Source organism: Cyprinus carpio, chromosome B1 (assembly GCF_018340385.1).
Source record: "Cyprinus carpio isolate SPL01 chromosome B1, ASM1834038v1, whole genome shotgun sequence".
NCBI classification, from domain to species: domain Eukaryota; kingdom Metazoa; phylum Chordata; class Actinopteri; order Cypriniformes; family Cyprinidae; genus Cyprinus; species Cyprinus carpio.
In genome coordinates, this window is record NC_056597.1 from 33086124 (window position 1) to 33108099 (window position 21976).

The following is a 21976-nucleotide window of genomic DNA, read 5'->3' on the forward strand; positions in this document are numbered from 1 at the left end:
CGTTTGGGATTCGATCACGATGCGGGCACAACTGTCTCCTGCTTGGATCGAGACCATTCGGCAGACCATGAGCAAGGTCAGGCTAGGCCAGGATCGCACTGTTCGTCAGTATCAAAAGATGTTAGGTTTCATGGCTTCCTCAAAGGTAAATAAAAGTGACGCACCGCGGGCTTTGTACACTATCTCTGTGGCTCAGACCCCTGTTCCTTGCCTTGGGTCCCACTCTAGGGGCACCGTGACGTCGCAGACTGCTAACGACAGATGCCTCCCTGATGGGCTGGGGAGCAGTCTTGGATGGCCACCCAGCTCAAGGGGAATGGGGGGTCATCAGCTCGATTGGCACATCAATTGCCTTGAGCTGATGGCTGTATTTCTGGCTCTGAAATATTTCCTCCATCATTTGAGAGGCTGTGATGTCCTAGTATGGGTGGACAACACAGCAACAGTCTCTTATATAAATCACCAGGGGACAAGATAGCAAGGAAGATTTTTCTTTGGGCCCAGGACAAGCTCCTGTCACTCAGGGCAGTTTACATTCGAGGGCGTTTGAATGTGGGAGCGGAGGTAGTGAAACAGATTTGGAGAAAATTTTACGAAGCAGAAGTGGACCTCTTCGCCTTCCATCAGACAGCGCAATGTCCCCTCTACTTCTCTCTGAGTCACCCAGCCCCCCTGGGTCTGGATGCGATGGCGCACACATGGCCCAAAATGTGCCTGTATGCATTTCCTCCAGTTTCTCTGCTCCCGGGAGTCCTAGCCAGAGTTCGCCAACAAAGGTCTTGCCCCTTGCTGATAGCACCACGTTGGCCGAACAGAGTAGGGTTCTCAGAGATAATATCTCTCCTCGACGGCTCGCCATGGGCGATTCCGGATTGGAGGGACCTTCTGTCTCAGGCAGGGGGCACGATATTCCATCCCAGGCCCGACCTGTGGAATCTTCATGTTTGGCCCCTGAAGGGTACCAACTGAGGAACACAGGGCTTTCACCGGATGTTATTGATACCATTCTTAGTGCTAGGGCTTCCTCCACCAGACAGAGTTATGCTAGTAAATGGGTTGTCTTTGACAGGTGGTGTGTGGTACACAATGTAGATCCAGTCAACTGCCATATTGCTTCAGTTCTGGACTTCATGCAAGAGAAATTGTCAACAGGCACATGCCCTGCTACTCTTAAGGTTTATGTGGCCGCTCTTTCGGCTTGCCACGCCTTGATTGACGGGATGCCACTCAGGAGACACCCTCTGCTCTCTCGCTTCCTTTGTGGGGCCAGATGACTGAGGTCTACAGTAAAAACCAAGATGCGTTCTTGGGACTTAGCTATAGTTCTCGAGGGTCTGGTTGAAACCCCCTTTCAACCTTTAGAATCAGCGTCTGATAGACTTCTGACTCTAAAAATTTTTCTCATGGCAATAACTTCTTTGAAGAGAACTGAATATACATAACCTCCCTAAATATCAGCATAATGCTTAGACTTTGCCCCAGGGAGGGTGAAAGTGATTTTGCATCCTCATCCTGATTACCTGCCTAAGGTTCCGTTTTTGGCTGTACATCCGGTCATTCTAGAGGCCTTCTGCCCTCCGCCGTTCACAACACCGGAGCAGGAGAAATCTTATAGACTGTGTCCAGTCCGTGCTCTTCAGAATTATGTCCACCGCACTAGCCAGTGGCGTAAATCGGAGCAACTGTTCATCTGTTATGGTGGTGGTAACAGAGGAGCAGCTGCCACCAGGCTGACCATGTCTCACTGGGTCAGGGATGCTATTGCTTTGGCTTATGAGGCGCAGTCAAGCTTCGCCTATAGGTCTTAGAGCTCACTCCACAAGGGGGGTCACCTCCTCTAGTGCTTTAGCAAGGGGTGCCCCCTTACAACAGTTTTGTGATGTGGCAGGTTGGTCCTCTCCGCACACATTCATAAGATTTTATAGTTTGGATGTCCATGCTATTCCGGGCTCTCATGTCCTTCAGTCAACATCACAAGCTAATGTGTGAGGCCGTCTTGTGGTTTGGTAGCACGCCTGCACAACCTTAGGGGTCCAGACATTTTCAAGCACAGTTCCCAATGCGCTGAGCAGCGCAGCATCGACTGAAGCTTTCAAAAGGGAACGTTCCCGGTTACTTAACTGTAACCTTGTTCCCTGAGAAAGCGGAACGAGATGCTGCATTGCCGTGCTGAAATATGTCCCAGGACTGCTCTTCAGACAAAATGTCCTGTTGATGCACCTGTGGCTTATCTATTTATAGCCCCGTGTTGTGGGCGCGCTCCGATGAGGTCATCAACTGAGGCTATATTACCGCTGGGTCAATTCTATCAACGTGTTACACACATTATTCACAGCTGGTCACGAATAAGACGTTTCCCAATGCGCTGAGCAGCGCAGCATCTCGTTCCGCTTTCTCAGGGAACAAGGTTACAGTTAAGTAACCGGGAATGTTTCGGTCCTTGATTCTGATTGGTTGAGCCGTGTTTGAAGCTGTTGTAAAAAACATACACTTTTGTTTAATTCTGTGTGTTGCTCGGCAACCACTTTGTTGGAATCACAGCTGTTTGAGGTACTAGATAGTTTGGTGGAAGAATACTGTTTTTATTAATATCATCACACTCTGCTTCGCGTTGTACCTAACAACGCCCCTTAGCTGTTAAAAATTCACTGTAAACGACAGCTTCACAGGGCTTATTGCTTTATTATAATATCATGTCTTTAATCTTTAATTGAGCTGTTGATAAATGCACCTCCAAATGAAATGAAATAAAGCAACACATGGTTTACAGTGTTAAAGTCTGAGATGGTTAAACTGCATGAAGTCTTGGTTTGTGTGAGACTCATCAGACCTTGGTAAGTGATGGTAAAGTTGGAGACGGCCTGTAAGCTGCTGCTGAACTGGTAGCAAATGCCGTTCAGATACGAGTTTCCATCACACTCATGAGGAAAATACGGACTGCAGCTCTGAGAAACACACACACCTCATTAACATCTCATGAAGGAGGTTTGACTGTCAGAGACTCTGAACTTACAGTGAGAGCAGCAGAAGACACAGCAGCAGACATGCCGAAGAAGCGGATGCTCTCTGAACCTGTCAAACCCCAGCAGAGAGAGAGAGAGAGAGAGAGAGAGAGAGAGAGAGAGAGAGAGAGAGAGAGTCATCAGCTCAGTATAAAGCAGTGAAAGTCCACAGCAGTCACTGATAGATGTCTGTGATGCTGATACCTGGCCGCTGCAGCCGTTTGCAGGACTGCAGATCTGCTGTGCAGCTGTACATTTCCCCTGTTGAGTTTCCTTCTAATGGAGCTCCAACAATGATTCTGAGAAACACACCCGCACAACCAATCAGACACTCAAGACCGTCAGGAAACACCTAGCAACCACACAGAACACCCTAGCAACCAGTGTGTGTCTGACTCACTGCTTCCTGTTTCCAAACTCGGTCTGATAAACGCTGTAACCAAAGAAATCTTCTGGCGTGCCGTTAAATCTCAGTGGATGTTCAGTGTCGATGTTGAAGGCCTCTGAAAGAGACGCTGGAGAAGCGAGAGAGAGACTGTTGAGACATCCGGAGACGCTTGTGAGACTTCTTTCTAAATGATTCTTTCTGGTCTCGAGGATGTGGTGTGAGAAACATGGGAGATATCTTTATTGTCTCGCTGTAACCTCTTTCAAGACTCCAGTATAGGAGCATTTTATTGCTCTCTCTTTCTTTTCTTACATTCAGGTTTTCAGCTTTAATGGTCAGGACAGTAGAATGAGAGACAGGAAGCAGCAGGAGAAGCGGGAGGAAGTACCTTCAGTCAGACTCAAACTCCTGCTGTCTGAGGAGCAGTTGAGCCTCGATGTCAATATTTAGTGCTAGTTTTAAACAGTTACTAGTTTAAGTTTCTCTTCAATGCCCAGCACTGTATACAGTATGCACCCATCATGAACTGCACAGTGACACAAAGGTAGAGGATCCAAAGACAATATATTTAATGAAGGAGTAATCCACAATCATATACACAGGTAATCAATCCAGACAATAACAACAGGGCAAAGATCACAGGCTAAAGGCTAATCCAACAACAAAACAGGCAGAATAACAAGAGCAGGAACCAAGACACGGAAGAAACAGGAACCAGGAAATGAGGCTTAGAAACACAGTTGACACTAGCAAGACTTAGCAATGAATAATAGTGTGAACCGGGCTTATATAGGATGAGCTAATGAGGCTAATGAGTGACACCTGCAGACAATCAGTGATGATGAAACAGGGCAGAGGATCATGGGGATGTAGTCTTTGATGGAATGGTAAAAGTCTGGGGTGGTGTGCCCTCTGGTGGCCATTAAGTGCACTGCAGCTCGTGATTGTGACAGCAGCACACTCCAGAGAAAAGAAAAAATCAAAAGTGAGATCTCTGTAACATCTCAGATATTTCTCCTAGACAGAAACGAGGTTACTTTTCATCAAATAGAGACTTTTGTTTGATTCTCCTGCTTCTCACACTTGTCTCCTGAGACAAAACATCTATCACTCTCACAATGTTCTCTTTAGAAGAGATCTCATCATCATCATCACACACTGTGCTCAGACTTTTCTCCCACACTTTTCTCTCACTTTTGTCTCCTCTTTATTTCAGAGGTGATCTCAACAACTTTACAAAGTGTGCACCAAGTCAAATGTCTCAATATGAGCTCAAACATTTTGATCATCAGAATCAGAATCAGAAAGAAAGAGCTTTATTGCCAAGTATGCTTACGCATACAAGGAATTTGTTTTAGTGACATAAACTTCCAGTACACAGAGACAACAACAACACACACACACAAAAAATGCTAATAAATAAATTGTATGAACAGTTGTGCTATAGATGATAATGGAATAGAATAGAGTAAGATGCAGAGATGTACTTGGATGGAGGGGTAATAAATAAATATAAGAATATTGCACATTTTTATTGCATAAGTGGTGAACATTTAACTGTTCATGAAGTAGATTGCCTGGGGGAAGAAACTGTTTTTGTGCCTGACTGTCCTGGTATTTGCGGCTCTGAAGCGCCGGCCAGATGGCAAAAGTTCAAAAAGGGGGTAACTTGGGTGAGAGGGATCCGGAGTGATTTTCTGAGCCCTTTTCCTCACTCTGGATGTATACAGTTCTTGAAGGGTGGGCAGGAGAGCACCAATAATCCTTTCAGCAGTCCGAACCGTTCTCTGTAGTCTTCTGATGTCTGATTTTGTAGCTGAACCAACCAGACAGTTATTGAAGTGCACAGGACAGACTCAATGACGGGTGAGTAGAACTGTTTCAGCAGCTCCTGTGGCAGGTTCAATTTCCTCAGCTGGCGAAGGAAGTACAACCTTTGTTGGGCCTTTTTAACAATGGAGTCAATGTGATTGTCCCACTTCAGGACCTGAGAGATGGTGGTTCCCAGGAATCTGAATGACTCCACTGCAGCCACAGTGCTGTCTATGATGGTGAGTGGGGGGAGTGCAGGGGGGACTCGTCACCATCCTGGATGAGACCGATAACTGTAGTGTCATCTGCAAACTTCAGGAGCTTGACAGAGGGGTCTTTAGAGGTGCAGTCGTTGGTGTAGAGGGAGAAGAGCAGTGGGGAGAGAACACATCCCTGAGGGGCACCAGTGTTGGTGGAGTGGCTGTTTGACATAAATTTCCCCAGTCTCACTAGCTGTTGCCTATCTGTCAGAAAGCTGGTTATCCACTGACAGATAGAGCTAGGAACAGAGAGCTGGGTCAGTTTGGTCTGGAGAGCTGTTGGGATGATGGTGTTGAAAGCCGAACTAAAGTCCACAAATAGGATCCTCACATAAGTCCCTGTTTTGTCCAGATGTTGCATGATGAAGTGCAATCCCAAGTTGATTGCATCATCCACGGACCTGTTTGCTTGGTAAGCAAACTGCAGGGGGCCCAGTAAGGGTCCAGTGATGTCCTTCAGATAAGCCAGAACCAGTTTTTCAAATGACCTCATGACGACAGACGTTAGAGCCACAGGTCTGTAGTCGTTAAGTCCTGTTATCTTGGGTTTCTTTGGAATGGGGATGATGGTGGAGCGTTTGAAGCAGGAAGGCACTTCACACAACTCCAGAGATCTGTTGAAAATCTTTGAAAAGATGGGGGCCAATTGGTCAGCACAGGTTCCCAGACAGGCTGGTGTAACACCATATGGGCCTGGTGCTTTTCTTCTTTTGTTCTTCCTGAAGACCTGGCGCACATCGTTTTCACTAATTTGAAGTGCAGGAGGGGAGGAGAGGGGGATTGCAGGAGGTGTTAACGGTTGTGTAGAGAGATGATGAGAATGGGTGTGGGGTGTTTCAAATCTACAATAAAATTTATTCAGGTCGTTAGCAAGTCGTTGATTTGCCTCAGTGCAGGGGGATGGTGTCTTGTAGTTGGTAATGGCTCTCAGTCCTTTCCATACTGAAGGTGAGTCGTTGGAAGTAAAGTGGTCTTCCAACTTTTTAGAGTAGGTCCTTTTAGCCACTCTAATCTCTTTGTTCAGTGTGTTTCTGGCCTGATTATACAAGACTCTGTCCCCATTTCTGTAGGCATCCTCTTTGGCCTGACGAAGATGTATGAGTTTTGCTGTAAACCATGGCTTATCATTGTTGAATGTTAAATAAGTCCTGGTAGGAATACATATATCCTCACAAAAACTAATATAGGATGTTATGGTCTCTGTGAGTTCGTCCAGATCGGTGGTAGCAGCTTCAAAAACACTCCAATCAGTGAGGTCAAAACAAGATTGTAAATCCTGCTCTGTTTCGTTGGTCCATCTCTTTACAGTCTTTACTACAGGTTTAGAAGATTTAAGTTTCTGCCTGTAGGTTGGTATAAGATGAACCAGACAATGATCAGACAGTCACAAAGCTGCTCGTGGAACAGAGTGATATGCATTCTTTATTGTGGTGTAACAGTGATCCAATATATTACTGTCTCTTGTGGGACATGTAACATGCTGTCTGTATTTTGGCAGTTCACGGGATAGATTGGCTTTATTAAAGTCCCCAATAATGATTAAAACAGAGTCCGGGTGTTGTTGTTCTGTCTCCGTGATCTGGTCAGTGAGTTTCTGTAAAGCCAGACTTACGTGCGCTTGCGGAGGGATGTAAACACTCACCAGAATGAACAAGTGAACTCCCGCGGCGGATAGAACGGCTTGCAGTTGACAAAAAGCACTTCTAGATCTGAACAGCACATCTTCTTTAACACAGTTACATCTGTGCACCACCATTCATTGATATAAAAGCATGTCCCACCGCCGCACGATTTTCCCATTGATTCTGCGTCGCGATCCGCTCTAAACAGCTGAAAGTCCGGCAGATGGAGCGCGCTGTCCGGCATGGCATCATTGAGCCAACACTGGAGAGCCAAGCACTGAAGCAGCCGTCTGCGGCGCCATCGAGATCACAGGCCAAGGTCGAGGTCATCATATAATTAAGCTTCACAGACTATATTGCTACAATGACCCGGTCCTGCAGATTTGCCTTATACAACATTAGGAAGATTAGACCCTTCCTGTCAGAGCAAGCCACCCAACTTCTTGTGCAAGCTCTTGTTCTCTCCAGACTGGACTATTGTAATGCTCTCCTGGCAGGCCTTCCTGCATCTACTATCAAGCCTCTACAACTGATCCAGAATGCAGCAGTGAGGGTTATCTTCAATGAGTCAAAAACAGCTCACGTTACTCCTCTCAGGTTACACTGGCTACCAGTAGCCACTCGCATCAAATTCAAGGTACTGATGCTTGCCTACAAGACGACCACTGGCACGGCACCAACATACCTAAGCTCATTAGTTTAATCTTTTGTGCCCTCCAGAAGTTTGTGCTCTGCAAGTGAACGGCGCCTTGTGGTGCCATCCCAAAGAGGTTCAAAATCACTCTCACGGACCTTTTCCTGGACTGTGCCCAGCTGGTGGAATGACCTCCCGATCTCAATTCGAACAGCTGAGTCTTCACTCATCTTCAAAAAACATCTAAAACTCATCTTTTTTGCCAGCACTTAACCAACTAATACTAGCACTTACCTTGTCTTTTCTTGTCTATCATATTCTTAAAAAAAAAAAAAAAAAAAAAAAAAACCTGGCTATGTGTTCTGTGCTAGACTAACTGTGACTTGTCATGGCACCTGTATACCATTGTTGTTCTCTCGTTGGTCTGATTGCTTCTATTGTTCTCATTTGTAAGTCGCTTTGGATAAAAGCGTCTGCTAAATGATTAAATGTAAATGTAATATACTGTGTTAATAATCAAATTAGTCAAGGTTTGAGTCATAAGACATTTAATGTGACTTTAAGAATTCTGTGAGTCAGTTTTGATGAAGTCATCGGGTACATTACAGTTTCCAACAACAAATGATGTGCACTAGAGTATAACCTGTACAGCTCTATTCTCATACTGTGTGTCAACTATTAAGAGTAACGTTAACCTTATTTCTGCATAAATTCACTCTTAATATAGCCTTAAACTCTGAATTTAGATTAGATTCAACTTTATTGTCACTGCACATGTAAGGTACAAGGCAACGAAATGCAGTTAGCATCTAACCAGAAGTGCAATAAGCAGTAAGTACAGAATATACAAGGTCTACAATATGTACAATAACTATACAAATAAGTATTATGGACAAAATTTACAGATTTTAAATACTATCAGCATGATATACAGATAGGTGTACTATGAACATACTATACAGATGAAATATGTGAAGTGTATGTACACTATAGGCAGAAATATGAACATATGAACAATTTACACTATTGCAATGGAAGTAAAGTGCATAGAAAATATTTCGGTGTGCAAATGGGTTAATCAGTGTTCCTGGATGAACAGACAGTAGTGCAAGTAATAGCAAGTTTGCTGTTTTTGCTTGTTGTAAATAAATAAATAAATAAATCGGTCAGATGTAGTGATGAAGTGGGGGAGGAGTCTGTGTGTATGGTGTGGGGGGTGTCAGAGGGCAGAGTTCAGTAAGGAGACAGCTGTAGGGAAAAAGCTGTTCCTGGATCTGCTGGTCCTTGTCCGGAGGCTCCTGAAGCGCCTCCCGGAGGGCAGGAGGTTAAACAGTCCATGGTCAGGGTGAGAGGAGTCCTTAAGAATGCTGCGAGCTCGACGTAGACAGCGTTTCCTCTGGATGTCCTCAATAGCAGGAAGTGGTGTCCCTGTGATGCGTTGGGCAGTTTTCACCACCCTCTGCAGTGCCTTGCGGTCAGCCACCGAGCAGTTCCCATACCAGACTGTGATGCAGCTGGTCAGGATGCTCTCGATCGCACACCGGTAAAAGTTCACCACTATGGCTGAAGACAGCTGGTTTTTCTTCAGTGTTCTGAGGAAGAAGAGGCGTTGGTGAGCCTTCTTGACCAGGCTGGAAGTGTTTGTGGTCCAGGAAAGGTCCTCCGTGATGGTGGGTCCCAGGAACTTGAAGCTGGAGACACGTTCAACAACCATCCCCTTAATGTGGATGGGATCATGCATGCTTCCTTTCTTCTTCCTGAAGTCCACAATGAGCTCCTTTGTCTTACTGGTGTTAAGGAGCAGGTTATTGTCAGCGCACCATGTGGCCAGGTGCTGTACCTCTTCCCTGTAGGCAGTCTCATCGTTGTCACTGATGAGTCCAAACACCGCCTTCTAACACTCAAACCCAATGATGGAGTTGGATCCACGCACAGGCTTGCAGTCGTGGGTGTACAGGGAGTAGAGGAATGGACTCAGCACACAGCCCTGTGGTACGCCGGTGTTAAGTGTGATGGTGGTGGAGTGGGTGTGGCCTGACCTAACATGCTGAGGTCTGCTGGTCAGAAAGTCCATGATCCAGTTGCAGAGGGAGGTGTTAATGTCCAGGTCTCCAAGTTTTGTGGTCAGCTTGGAGGGAATGACGGTGTTAAATGCTGAACTGAACATCTGTACATATGTGTTGTTATTGTCCAGGTGTGTGAGTGCAGAGTGCAGCACTGTGCATACTGCATCCTCTGTGCTCCTGTTTCTGCGGTAGGCAAATTGATGTGGGTCCAGTGTGGGTGGGAGGCAGTCTTTGAGGTGTGCTAGGACCAATCGCTCAAAGCACTTCATAATGATGGGTGTGAGTGCTACAGAGCGGTAGTCATTTAAGCACATCGGGGAGGAGTGTTTTGGGACTGGCACAATGGATGTGGACTTAAAACATGTTGGCACAGTTGCTTGGGTGAGGGACAGGTTGAAAATGTCTGTGAAGACCCCTGTAAGCTGCTCTGCACATGCTCTAAGCACACGTCCAGGAATGCCGTCCGGGCCGGCAGCCTTGTGTGCGTTGATCCGGCTCAATGCAGTGTGGACATCGGTGGAGGTGAGTTTGAGAGGTTGGTGATCTTCTGAGTGTGTGATTTTGGTGGCCGTCTCCTTGCTGTCACTGTTGAAGCGAGCATAAAAGTCATTTAGCTCGTTAAGGAAGGAGACATCCGTGACTGTTGGAGTGGAGTTGCTTGACTTGTCGTCACTGATGACCTGGAAGCCCTGCCACATGCGTAGGGGGTCAGAGTTGGAAAAGTGTTCCTCTACCTTCAGCTTGTAGCAGTACTTGGCCTTTTTGATGCCCCTTTTAGGCCTAGCCCTGGTCATGCTGACCTGAAGGCAGGGTTGTGCGGGCTTTCAGCAGAATTCGCACCTCCTTGTTCATCCATGGCTTCTGATTAGGGTATGTTGTGATCTGTTTGTTTCTGTTGTAACACTGTCAATGGTGGTGTTGATGTAAGTCAGTACAGAGGAGGTAAAGATATCAATGTCCGTGTGAAAGCCACAGGCAGCCTGAGAAGCAAACATACTCCAGTCCGTGTGTTGAAACCTGTCCTGAAGTAAAGAGTCTGCTCCAGATGGCCACACTTTGATGGTTCTCACTGATGGCTTCACACGGTTGATGAGGGGTGAATACTTGGGGGTGAGAAATAAGGAAAGGTGATCAGACTGTCCGAGGTGGGGGAGGGGGGGGTCGCGGTGTAAGCTCCATCAATGTTTGTGTAAACATGATCCAAAGTTTTGTCTCCTCTGGTGTGGCAGGAAACATGCTGATGGAATTTGGGGAGCACTGTCTTTAATTTGCAGTGATTAAAATCACCCGCGACAATAAAAGCAGCCTCCGGGTGAGCAGTCTGTTGTTTACTAATGGCTGCATGAAGTTCGTTCAAAGCAAGCTTGGCATTAGCATCCGGTGGAATATAGACTGCAGTTATTATGGTGGAAGTGAACTCCCGCGGCAGATAAAAAGGTCTACATTTAACCATGAGAAACTCTAGGTTAGCTGAGTGGTGTCTCCCAACAATGACAGTGTTCGTACACCAAGCTTTGTTTACATAAATGCACAATCCACCACCTCTTTGTCTTGCCGGAGTCATCTACTGTTCTATCTGCCCCAGAGCGTGTAGCGTCCGGCTAGCTCAATAGCATTATCGGGTACGTCGTTGTGAAGCCATGTTTCTGTGAAAACCATGACATTGCAGTCCAAAAGTCTCTTACTGTGGGTGATGCAAAGTCGTAACTCATCCATTTTGTTCACCAGTGACCGCACATTAGCGAGGAAAATGCTCGGTAGAGAGAGCCGGAGCGGTGTTAGCTTTAGCTTAGCTCTTAGACCTCCGCGCTTCCCCCGCCTTTGTTTACGATCTCGACGCTGCCTGCGAGCACTTCCGCCCGGCCGGGTAGAGTGCGGAGCCTCGGGTGTTCTGGCGACCTCAGGGATGAGTCGAAGATTGGTGATAAAACTGTTGGAAAAGTCCTCACCGATATCCAAAAGCTCCCGTCGGGTGTATGATGTTAAAGCAAAGCTGTGCAGTACGAACAGACCCGAGATGAGCAGGAAAAATACTGCAAAATTGCAAAAACTGGAGAGACGCTGAGCCTCGCGATGTGTACGCGCTGCCATCTTGGTCACTTGGTCATTTATGGATTGTTTTTACGTCATTTAGTAGCTGTCAAGTATTTGACTTGGTACACACTTTGTAAAGTTGTTGTGACCTCTTCTAAAGCCTTAAAGGAGACAAATGTGAGAGAAAAGTGTAGGAGAAAAGTCTGAAAAGTCTGAAATGACGTGTGACTGTCATTACCAATCAAAATCGTGTTTATTTAAATGCAATTTGTGGACTTTTTACATGGTCCAACCCGATCTCACTGCAATTTGTACGTATTTTACTAGGTGGCTAACTCATATGAATTTGTACGAATGACCACCCCTAACCACCTACCCTCACAGAAATCATGCAAAATCATGATTTACAGTGCATATACATTTTATGAGCACATGCATTCTCTGGAATCAAACCCATGATCACATGGTTGCATGTTGTCATATAACACAATGTTCTACCAACTGAGCTATACGAAACCTGAATTATGATGCAGATAAAAGAGCACAAAGCATTAATATGAAAGTGTCCTGTTGTCGATCGGGGCGAAATTGTAGTATACACTATGATGGGTTGTATTTCAGGGATTTGGACAAACGACCTGCAGGTGTATTGGTTGGAGGACATGTTGCAGAAGTCAGAAAAACAAGACACAGCAACGTTACGACACCGTTCCTTTCTCATGAGAACGAGCTCTGGCTCCAGAACACCAACCATGCAGCTGTGAGTTATTGACAACATAACTTAAACACACACACACACACAGACACACACACACAGCTGAGCTCCGCTTCAACTTAATGTAAATGTAAGAAAACATTCTTCAAACACACACACACACACACACACACATCTAAATGAACACAAATTGTTTTACATAAACTTCTCATGACTCAGACCAACACAAACATCAACTAAGAAACTTAAACATTACTTACTAATGGATGATTTGTATCTTATAAAGAAATCTCTCACCCCACATGAAGAGAATCCAGATGTGCATCTCCATTCTGCTGCTGCTAGTCTGTATGTGATGATGAGATTGCTCAGATTCCTCAGAGCTTCAGCCAAACACCAAACCCCCCCCCCCCCCCCCCCCAATGAATTCTTGGAACCCTGCATGCGTTTCGTATGATGCACCCACAATGCAGTGCAGCAAGATGCATGTCACCGTTTTTGCGATTCATACACTGATTCTTGATGTCTGTTTGTTTCTAAGCATTCAGTTGTTCAAAATGATTTGTGTACAATGTGTTTTAAAAATTATAATCTCTAGTATGAAATTAATCACATAGATTAGACTCTAGATGAGATCAGTAATCAGATCACTGCATGGTGATAATATCTTTATTATCCGCAAGTAGCCAACAGCAGCTGACCACATTTTCTTTTGCTGCTTTTGACATAACAAACATAGTTACAACAGCTAGAGAAAAACATCAAGAGTCAAATTGCCCAACTAAAGCAAACACCGACTCAAATAAACCTCTGTTAATCTCAGTAAGAACATTTGTAAATATTTGACAGAAATAAAGTCAATCTGTTTTGTAAGTGATGCTGGTAATGCTGTTTTTGGAGTTATTTACTCTGGAGCGTGACATCAAACAAAGGTTGGGTTTTTACTTTCAACCAAAATGTGACTTCTGAGCAAGGTAAGGCCACATCTAGTGTGATGGGGAGCTTTATTAGAATGTTAGAGGATAATGTTCTAACAATGTTATCACTAAACATTTTTAGAATGTTTTTAGAGAATGTTATCCTACATTTTAGCAGAACATTCTGGGAACTAAAATAAAACTTGCTGTTGAAAGCATTCCCAGAACATAGTACAATGAACTTAGAACAATAACATTCCTAGCTGAGCCTCCGCTTCGGGTCTGTAGGGAGTGTGTGTACTCCTTTTCTTTCATTTTCTTTTAAACTTGAAAAGTCTTTTAAAGTAAACTTTTAAAAGCTTTTTTTTATATTGAATTATTAACTGAATTATTAAAATAGCATGCAGATCAGCTGAAATTATTTAAACTCATATTATTATTTAATGTATGTATTTATTTGATGAGTTATATAACTTGATAAAATAAACTCCTTCAGGGTTTTACAAGATGCTACGTATCACCCAGTCGGGTTTATCTTTTACATATTAAACCACAATCAGAGGCTACCTGTACTTTTTTTTTTTTTTTGTTTTGTTTTTTTGATAATGTTATGTGATGAAGTTTCCCGTTACCTCTGATGTCCATGATTGTCACAAACAGACAAGCACCAAAACAATCTTGAAACTTGAATGTGGGTAAGCAGTGGGTAAGCAGCTTCAAGTTCCTCAGCGTTAACATCAGTGAAGATCTCACCTGGTCTACACACACTGATGCAGTGCTGAAGAAGGCACATCAACGCCTCTTCTTCCTGAGAGGGCTGAGAAAGTCACAAACAAGCCCTAAAATCATCAGATAATTCCACAAAGACTTAAAGCAAAACAGACAATCAGAGGTGGGACTTTCAAGTCACAAGCAAGTCTTCAAGTCATATCCCAAGTCCTCAAAGAGTTAAAGTTAATGAGATAATTAGTTGACTAATTAAATGATGATTGTGCATTGGTGATGAACACCCGCTGTTATTGAGAATTACAGAGGATCAGATATTGATGTTTTATTGGTTAACATTGGTACCACCATCATGGAGATCAGTGTTTGCTTAAGTTGGGCTCTTGACCCTTGACTCCAGTGTTAGATATCTCTCTGTAACAATACATTAAGTGTTATAAAGCAGGACAATCAATACTGTACAGTGAGCAGATATTAACTGTTTTTTTATGCTGAGATAATAATGAAAAGTCAGTCTGATTATAATCAAATTAACTTTCTGTGTCTATGTTTTACATAATCAACCCTGTGAAAAAAAAATTGCTGCTCAAATAGTTATGGCTAATGAATTTTAAATATGCGATGCATTAATTTTTTTTTTTTAGTCCAGATCTAGATAGACGCACACAGACATCAAGAACCAGCATATGAATCTCAACAATGGTGGCAATCAATAAAATGTTTAATACTGCAATGCATGCTGGGTAACACCATAGAAAAACTCCCATCATGCACTGCAGTATGAAAAATTATTGTCACCACTGTTGAGGATCATATGATAAGTGTCCATGTCTAAAAGCCTGATCTGAAAGAAGTCTCTTTTTCGATATAAAAACATTATGGTGGCATGTTTAATAGGACTTTTTTTTCAGTTCAGTAATAGCTGAGTGTCAGTCAATAAACAAAAGAGAGACCATTTTATGATGTTCATTCATCATGCATTATAGGCAGAAAGTGTAAGCTCACCTGCTTCTTAAAGCTTTGATTTGGCAATGCATAAATACTTGCTATAAAACAACATTGTAAGTGCTTAAAAGCAAATTACTCTGAGTTAAGGAAAGGGTCAAGAGCTCAACTAATGCAAACACTGATCTCCATGATGGTGGCATGATTTTAACCAGTAAAACATCAACATCTGATCCTCTGTATTTCTCAGAAACAGCAGGTGTTCATCACTAATGCACAATCATCATTTAATTAGTCACTTAATTATCTCATTAACTTTAACTCTTTGAGGACTTGGTATATGACTTGAAGACTTGCATGTGACTTGAAAGTCCCACCTCTGCTGCCTGGTTTGGAAACAGCACCGCCTGGCAACCACAAAGCTCTGAAAAGGGTTGTGCGAACTGCCAGCCACATTGTTGGAGGTGAGCTTCCCTCCCTCCAGGACATCTACACCAGGCGGTGTATAAGGAAATCCCGGAGGATCATCAGTGACTCCAGCCATCCGTCCCACAGACTGCTCTCTCTGCTGCCCTCAGGAAGACGTTTCCGCAGTATCCGATCCCGCACTAGCCGACTGAGGGATAGCTTTTTCCCTCAGACTATCCGACTTATGAACAGTCTGAACTAAAACACCCTACAGCATACTCCACAATATGGTATGCCACACACTGCACTTTAACTTCCATCCAATGCACATCCATAACATTTGTGTATCCAGTCCACGTACACTCTGTTGCACACTTCATTTACAGCGATATCGTTGACTTGATTGCAAATTATTGCACAGATACTATTTAAACTGAACTGAGCTGCATGATGACATCACTGAATTCAATGATGAACTGCCTTTAACTGTCATTTTGCATTATTGACACTGTTTTCCTAATTAATGTTGTTCAGTTGCTTTGACGCAATCTTTTTTGTTTAACGCGCTATATAAATAAAGATGACTGGACTTGACTTGACCTTAGCATATTTTCATGCGTATATATGTCTACATAATGTAGAATGTGTACATTCTGTGTGTAGTGTATAATGTGTAGTGCTAACTGTATGTATGTCCAATAGTACACTGTGTGTACTGACTATATGTATGTGCATATTGCATATTTTCACCTGTTGAAGTCTGTATGGTTATATGTTAACTGTTTCTGCAATTTCTGTTGCACGCTCCCAAGAATTTCACTCACCAAGGCACATGTGCTTAACATAATATACAATAAAAAAAACTTGACAAAATTCACAAAAAAAAAAACAACATTAACAAAAAACAGATGAAGAAGTGGCATTTCTGTAAAAGACTACGTCTGGATCAGATTCAGACAAATTAAAAAAAAATTCACTTTATTTGTGTGTGTGTGTGTGTTTTTTAAATATAGAGAGAGAGAGAGAGAGAGAGAGAGAGAGAGCATACTTTCTGTGGATAATAAATGGTGGATAACACTGAAATAGTTTGTCATGTTTAGTCCTATTGTTTTTTAAATTTATTTGCTCAATATTTTTTTTATTTTTTTTATTATACCTTTATTTAACCAGGAGGTCCCATTGAGATTCAGAATCTCTTTTACAAGAGAGACCTGGCCAAGGTAGCAGCCAAATCACAACAAATGCATACATAACAAACACCAAAGTACATTTTTAACAATAAAAAGAAGTACAAAATATTAAAAATTAAAAATATAAAACACAATGAGACTCTTAAGAAAAACAAGAACATGTCTCCATCACAACACTCTTTATAGTAGTTTTAAATTCATTTAAGGACATAAGGGTTTCTAACTTTAGCTCTTTTTGTAGATTATTCCACCCCCAAGGTGCTAAATAAGAAAAGGCAGTTTTTCCCAATTCGGTTGTAACTCGTGGCACATTAAAAAGCAACCACTTTGAGGAGCGTAGCTGATAGGTACCAGAGCAAACAGAGAGGAGGTTACAGAGGTACAGTGGAAATTTGCCAAGTATAGCTTTATAAATAAAGATATACCAGTGCTGTTGTCTACGAATTTTAAGTGATGTCCAACCAACTAAATCATAAAGAATGCAGTGATGGGTAAGGGACTTTGTATTTGTTATGAATCGTAGTGATGCATGGTAAACTGAATCTACATGACGCAGGATGGAAAATGCAGCATGCATGTACAATATATCTCCATAATCAATTACATTTTAAGGGGTTGTAGTTCTTGTGCTGCTGTAGGCAGCCCGTAGTAGCCTATAAAATATATATTTCTCTTCATTGTTATTCCCCTGAATGTTTGAGCATAGGCACGTGACTAGAATGCTTATGCATCAGTCCAGACTAGAGTGTAGATACAATGCATAAATCTGGTATTTGGATAAGTTTACATATTATTAATGACTAATTTTTGTTTTTATCTTTTTTTTTATTTGTTTGTTTTTGTTTAATTGTTTTGTTGTTTTTGTTGTTGTTTGAAATGTTGATTTAAAGCAGTGTTCTTCAAATCGTGCCCTGAAGGGCCAGTGCACTGCAGAGTTTAGCTCCAACCCTGATCAAACTCCCCTGCCTGATTTTCTAAGAGTGCTTCTCAACCGAAGGCTGTGTCCTTCCTTGTTCAGTCCCTCAGAGTCTTGTAGGCTAGAGTCCTCCTCAGCATTAAACGCTAGAATGAGACGGCCTAGTAAGTGTGCATGGCTGTGTCACATATGTTCCCGCCCTCACCGTCACGGCACAAAAACACCAATAAAACTTTGTTTTGGAAAAATACTTTGTATTACAAATCTTTATATTATTTTGTCTTCTATTAATGCAGTACAATGAATCACAGTCATCTAGTCTCCCCGTGACTTACATTATTGGCAATTTAGCGTTTAGTAAGTAATTTACACCAAAACAAAAGATAACATCTATCCTTTCATGTCCGAAAACATTATTTTTGTCTTACATTTCATAATAAATTCAGACAAGCTCAGTTTATTTTCAAGAAATGGAATGTGTACGAAGGACTGTGGGTGATTGAAGGTCATGGAGGATACATCCCATGCATCCCTAAAATTCAGCTGAATGAAGGACACAAAACAAAGGCTGCCTTCCAAGGATCCTTGCCTTTGAGAAGCACCCTAAAGATCCTGAAGACACTGATTAGCATGCTCAGGTGTGTTTGATTAGGGTTAGAGATAAACTCGAGAGTGGATCTCAAGAGCCAGATTTGAGGATCCCTGATTTAAAGTGTCTGTTTTTTTGTTTGTTTTTTTTTTATTATTATTTCATCCAAACCTATAAAAACCTTTGTTACCACAAACTACTTAAAAAAAAGCTTGATCAGTCACACAAAAGTAATCAGAATCCAGATACTTATTCCTTTGTTACTCTTTGACGTGATCTTCCCTTTAAATGACGCGATGCTCCTCTGTGTGTATGACGCTGCTCCCATTAAGCGCTGTTCAACACTTCTGTAAAGAATCGGTTTAATAAAGGATTTATTGATCTTTTGAATTAGTGACTTTTACTACACCAATATTTTTTATTTCAACGTTAAAGTTTTATATGGGAATATTACACAACACATTAACAATTCAACAATGCAAAAATGCAAAAATTCACAACCAATTTATGAAAAATTATTCAACAGACTGTTACAAATCCACAAATACTGCCTTAGCAAAATACTAATTTTGTGCACTTCTTACTGTACTTATACTTTAAATTGGCCTTTGAACTTTGAAAAGGTACTTTACCAAAGTACTGACCCCATTTGAAAAAAAGGTGTTTTTGAGCACAATCACTTAGATCTACACAACCAAAAAACAATCATCAAGTGACATTCATCTGAAACACAATCATACAGGCATCGTCAGATTGACAGCACTCCAGCACAATGAGGTTGGGGGATGCAGTGGGGCGGCAATCATATTTCAGGGTGGCAGTGCCACTCTTTATCACAACCCTGATAATAATGTAGCCCCAGTATACCTCCTAATTCGCACTCCTCCAGCTGGTGGAGCTCTAGGTTACCGCCTAGCTCGCCTACGCCTAGAAACAGGCCTGAATACACTGCAGCCTCTGAAATCCACACCTCAACTTTAATGATAATGGCACAGAGGAACAATGCTGTTTTAAATCACTTCCAGAGTTTAATTCGTTTTGTTCTGCTTCCAGCTGTTGAGTGATAAAACTAGATCAAGACCTAAACAAGCCTAACCTGCTGTATATCACTGAACTAACATACTGAATCCTTATCATATCTTTTTTTTTTTTGAAAACCACTGACAGCCCAATCCGCATCCGTCTGCACAAGCATTTAAAGGGACAGACAACAAAACTGCAGCGCACTTACAATAAACACAATTTTATGTTCTATTGGAGTGGATGATAAAAGACCTTAATCATGTTAAGAGGCCATACTGAATTTAAGGAACTCTCATTCAAAAATGCTTTATGGAGTTTTTGTGTACTGAAAGTTTTTTCAGTAAATTTGTGGATTGTTTTATATTCTCTGTCGATTAAATGTGTGTTGTTTGCTGATTTTTTATTTGTCTTGTGATAGTGCCATAAAAAACATCTACATAATGACTCAATATCTCATTCAGTTAACTGATTTATTTATACTGATTATTCATTTCTCTTCTTCAAATGACTAACAATATTCTGTGTGAAGGTTACTTACAGAACACTTTCTTTGAGATTAAAAAGATAGATCAAGAACAAAAAACGAACATTGAAGTTTGCAATTAGCATTAACATGGAAGATATTCTTGTTTTAGGCCTCTCCTCTCTCTCTTAAACTACCAACAGTGCATAAGTGTTAAATCAGCTACAAAGATGCCATCTACCAAAAATCAATAAAAACAATAATAACTCAATACTTTTTTATAGAAAAAGGCCCATATAATCTGAATAAAACTGAGTTATCATAAATAAACTACAATTTAAGTCACTAGATCAAGACATAAACAAGCTAAACATGCTGTATATCACTGAACTAAACATACTGAACCTTAAATCATATCTTCATACAACTAGACCTTTAAAACACCATTCAACACCACCTAACATCTAAATATTTGGCAAACATCTTTAAATCACTTTTGCTGTGTGGAAATAAAGTGAGATTTTATTGGTCTGTGTTTGGAGGGTCAGGACTGGGGCTTGTCTCTCTCGCTCCGTTCTCTTTCTCTGTGCTGTCGTTCTCAGCGTTTTCTTTAGCATTTATGTTCATGATAGAAGAGTCTTCAGCCGCAGTTACATTTTCATCCACTTGAACAAACTCATAAAACCCTTTTTGTTTAAAAAACCCACACTACACACACACACACACACACACACAGATTAGATAAGAATTTAAGAGGTGAATGATGGATCAACTGTAAGGTGAATTGATTGGTTCTTACCTTCAGCAGAAGGATCAATATGATAATGAGGAAGAAGAACCCGCCCACTGCACCAGTGCAGACAATCAGCATTCGACTGGGAGGAATGACAAACTCCACCTTCACCTCAGTCTGAGAAAAATCATCACAACCACTGACACTAGTAAGATTTTTATATAAAATGTATTATTTTAAATACATAAACACCACATAAAATACTAGTAGAGTGTAAAAATAAAAGTATAGAAGTACAGTGGGTACCTGGGATCTGTGGGGATTGTACTGCAGAAAGAAAAAACAATATTTTCTTGTTAAAAATATGTGATAGAACAGTCTGCCTCTCTAATACTGTCAGACGAGCTCATGAGCTGCAGGTGTGTGCTGTGAGTTCAGACTCACACTGATAATCACACACAGTCTGTGCTGCAGCTGCTCGTCTGTAGAGGGCAGCACAAGCACAACATCAATCATAGCTTTACCAGTGCTGAATGTTTCATTATGTTCTAGTAGAAGCTTCATCAGTGTCTGATTCATTTTAAAGGCTCTGAAACTGTGAAATGGACTGCAGGTTATGTGAATGACCTCCAGGTATTGCACACCTGCTGATCTCAGACCTGTCTGGCGCTAGCGTGACATAAAACAGCAGCTAATCATTGGTTCATGTCTGATGTGGATTCACCTTCAGTTCGCTTGACGTCTGGTTGTAGAGGCTTGTGTTGTAGTTGAGCTCAGCGCTGATACTGAACACATTATCTTTCCTGAACTCGTAGAAGGAATATTTCTACAGCAGAAGAAAAAAACAGTTTGGGATCAACATAAGCTTTTAAACTTAATAACTCTTGAACACCCTGCTTTCGTCAGATGAATGACAGCATGTGTGTGTCTGTGGATGCATGTTTCACGTGTCTGTGATTGTGCAGTGCTGTAGTTCATCACTCACGCTCTCGTATTCTTTCTTTCACGTTCTGGAGTCTTGCGTCTGCTGTCAGGTTGAAGTGAACTGCTGAAGATTTCTTCAGATCAAACTGAGAACACTCAAACTTCCCGCAGTGACCATCCTGAAACAATAGAATCAAGTGGGCAGAAGTGGAGAATGAGATGTGTTTTAGACGTGTTTACTGTGACTGGATGTGATCTGATATTAAAGGGATCATTCCCCTAAAAAGTTTCTTTCTTCAGAAAATATTTTCACCTAAAGAAGATATTTTAAAGGGATAGTTCACCCAAAAATGAAAATTAGCCCATTATTTACTCACCCTCAATCCATCCTAGGCGTACAGTATATGATGTCCTTCTTTCAGACGAGTCCAGTCAGCGTTATATTAAAAAATTATCTTCATCTTCCAAGCTGTTTAATGGCAGTTAGGGCTAGGATGCCTTGAGAGTGAGTAATTCATGGGCTAATTTTCATTTTTGGGTGAACTAACCCTTTAAGAGATGTCTTCTATCATCCAGCATGAGGATGAGATGAATTATGACAGAAAAATG

General features: G+C 42.0%; 1 pseudogene; it reads right to left on the reverse strand.

Moving 5' to 3' along the window:
- Positions 1–20211: 20211 nt before the first annotated feature.
- LOC109092185 overlaps positions 20212–21976 on the reverse strand; it is a 31857-nt pseudogene continuing 30092 nt past the window's right edge.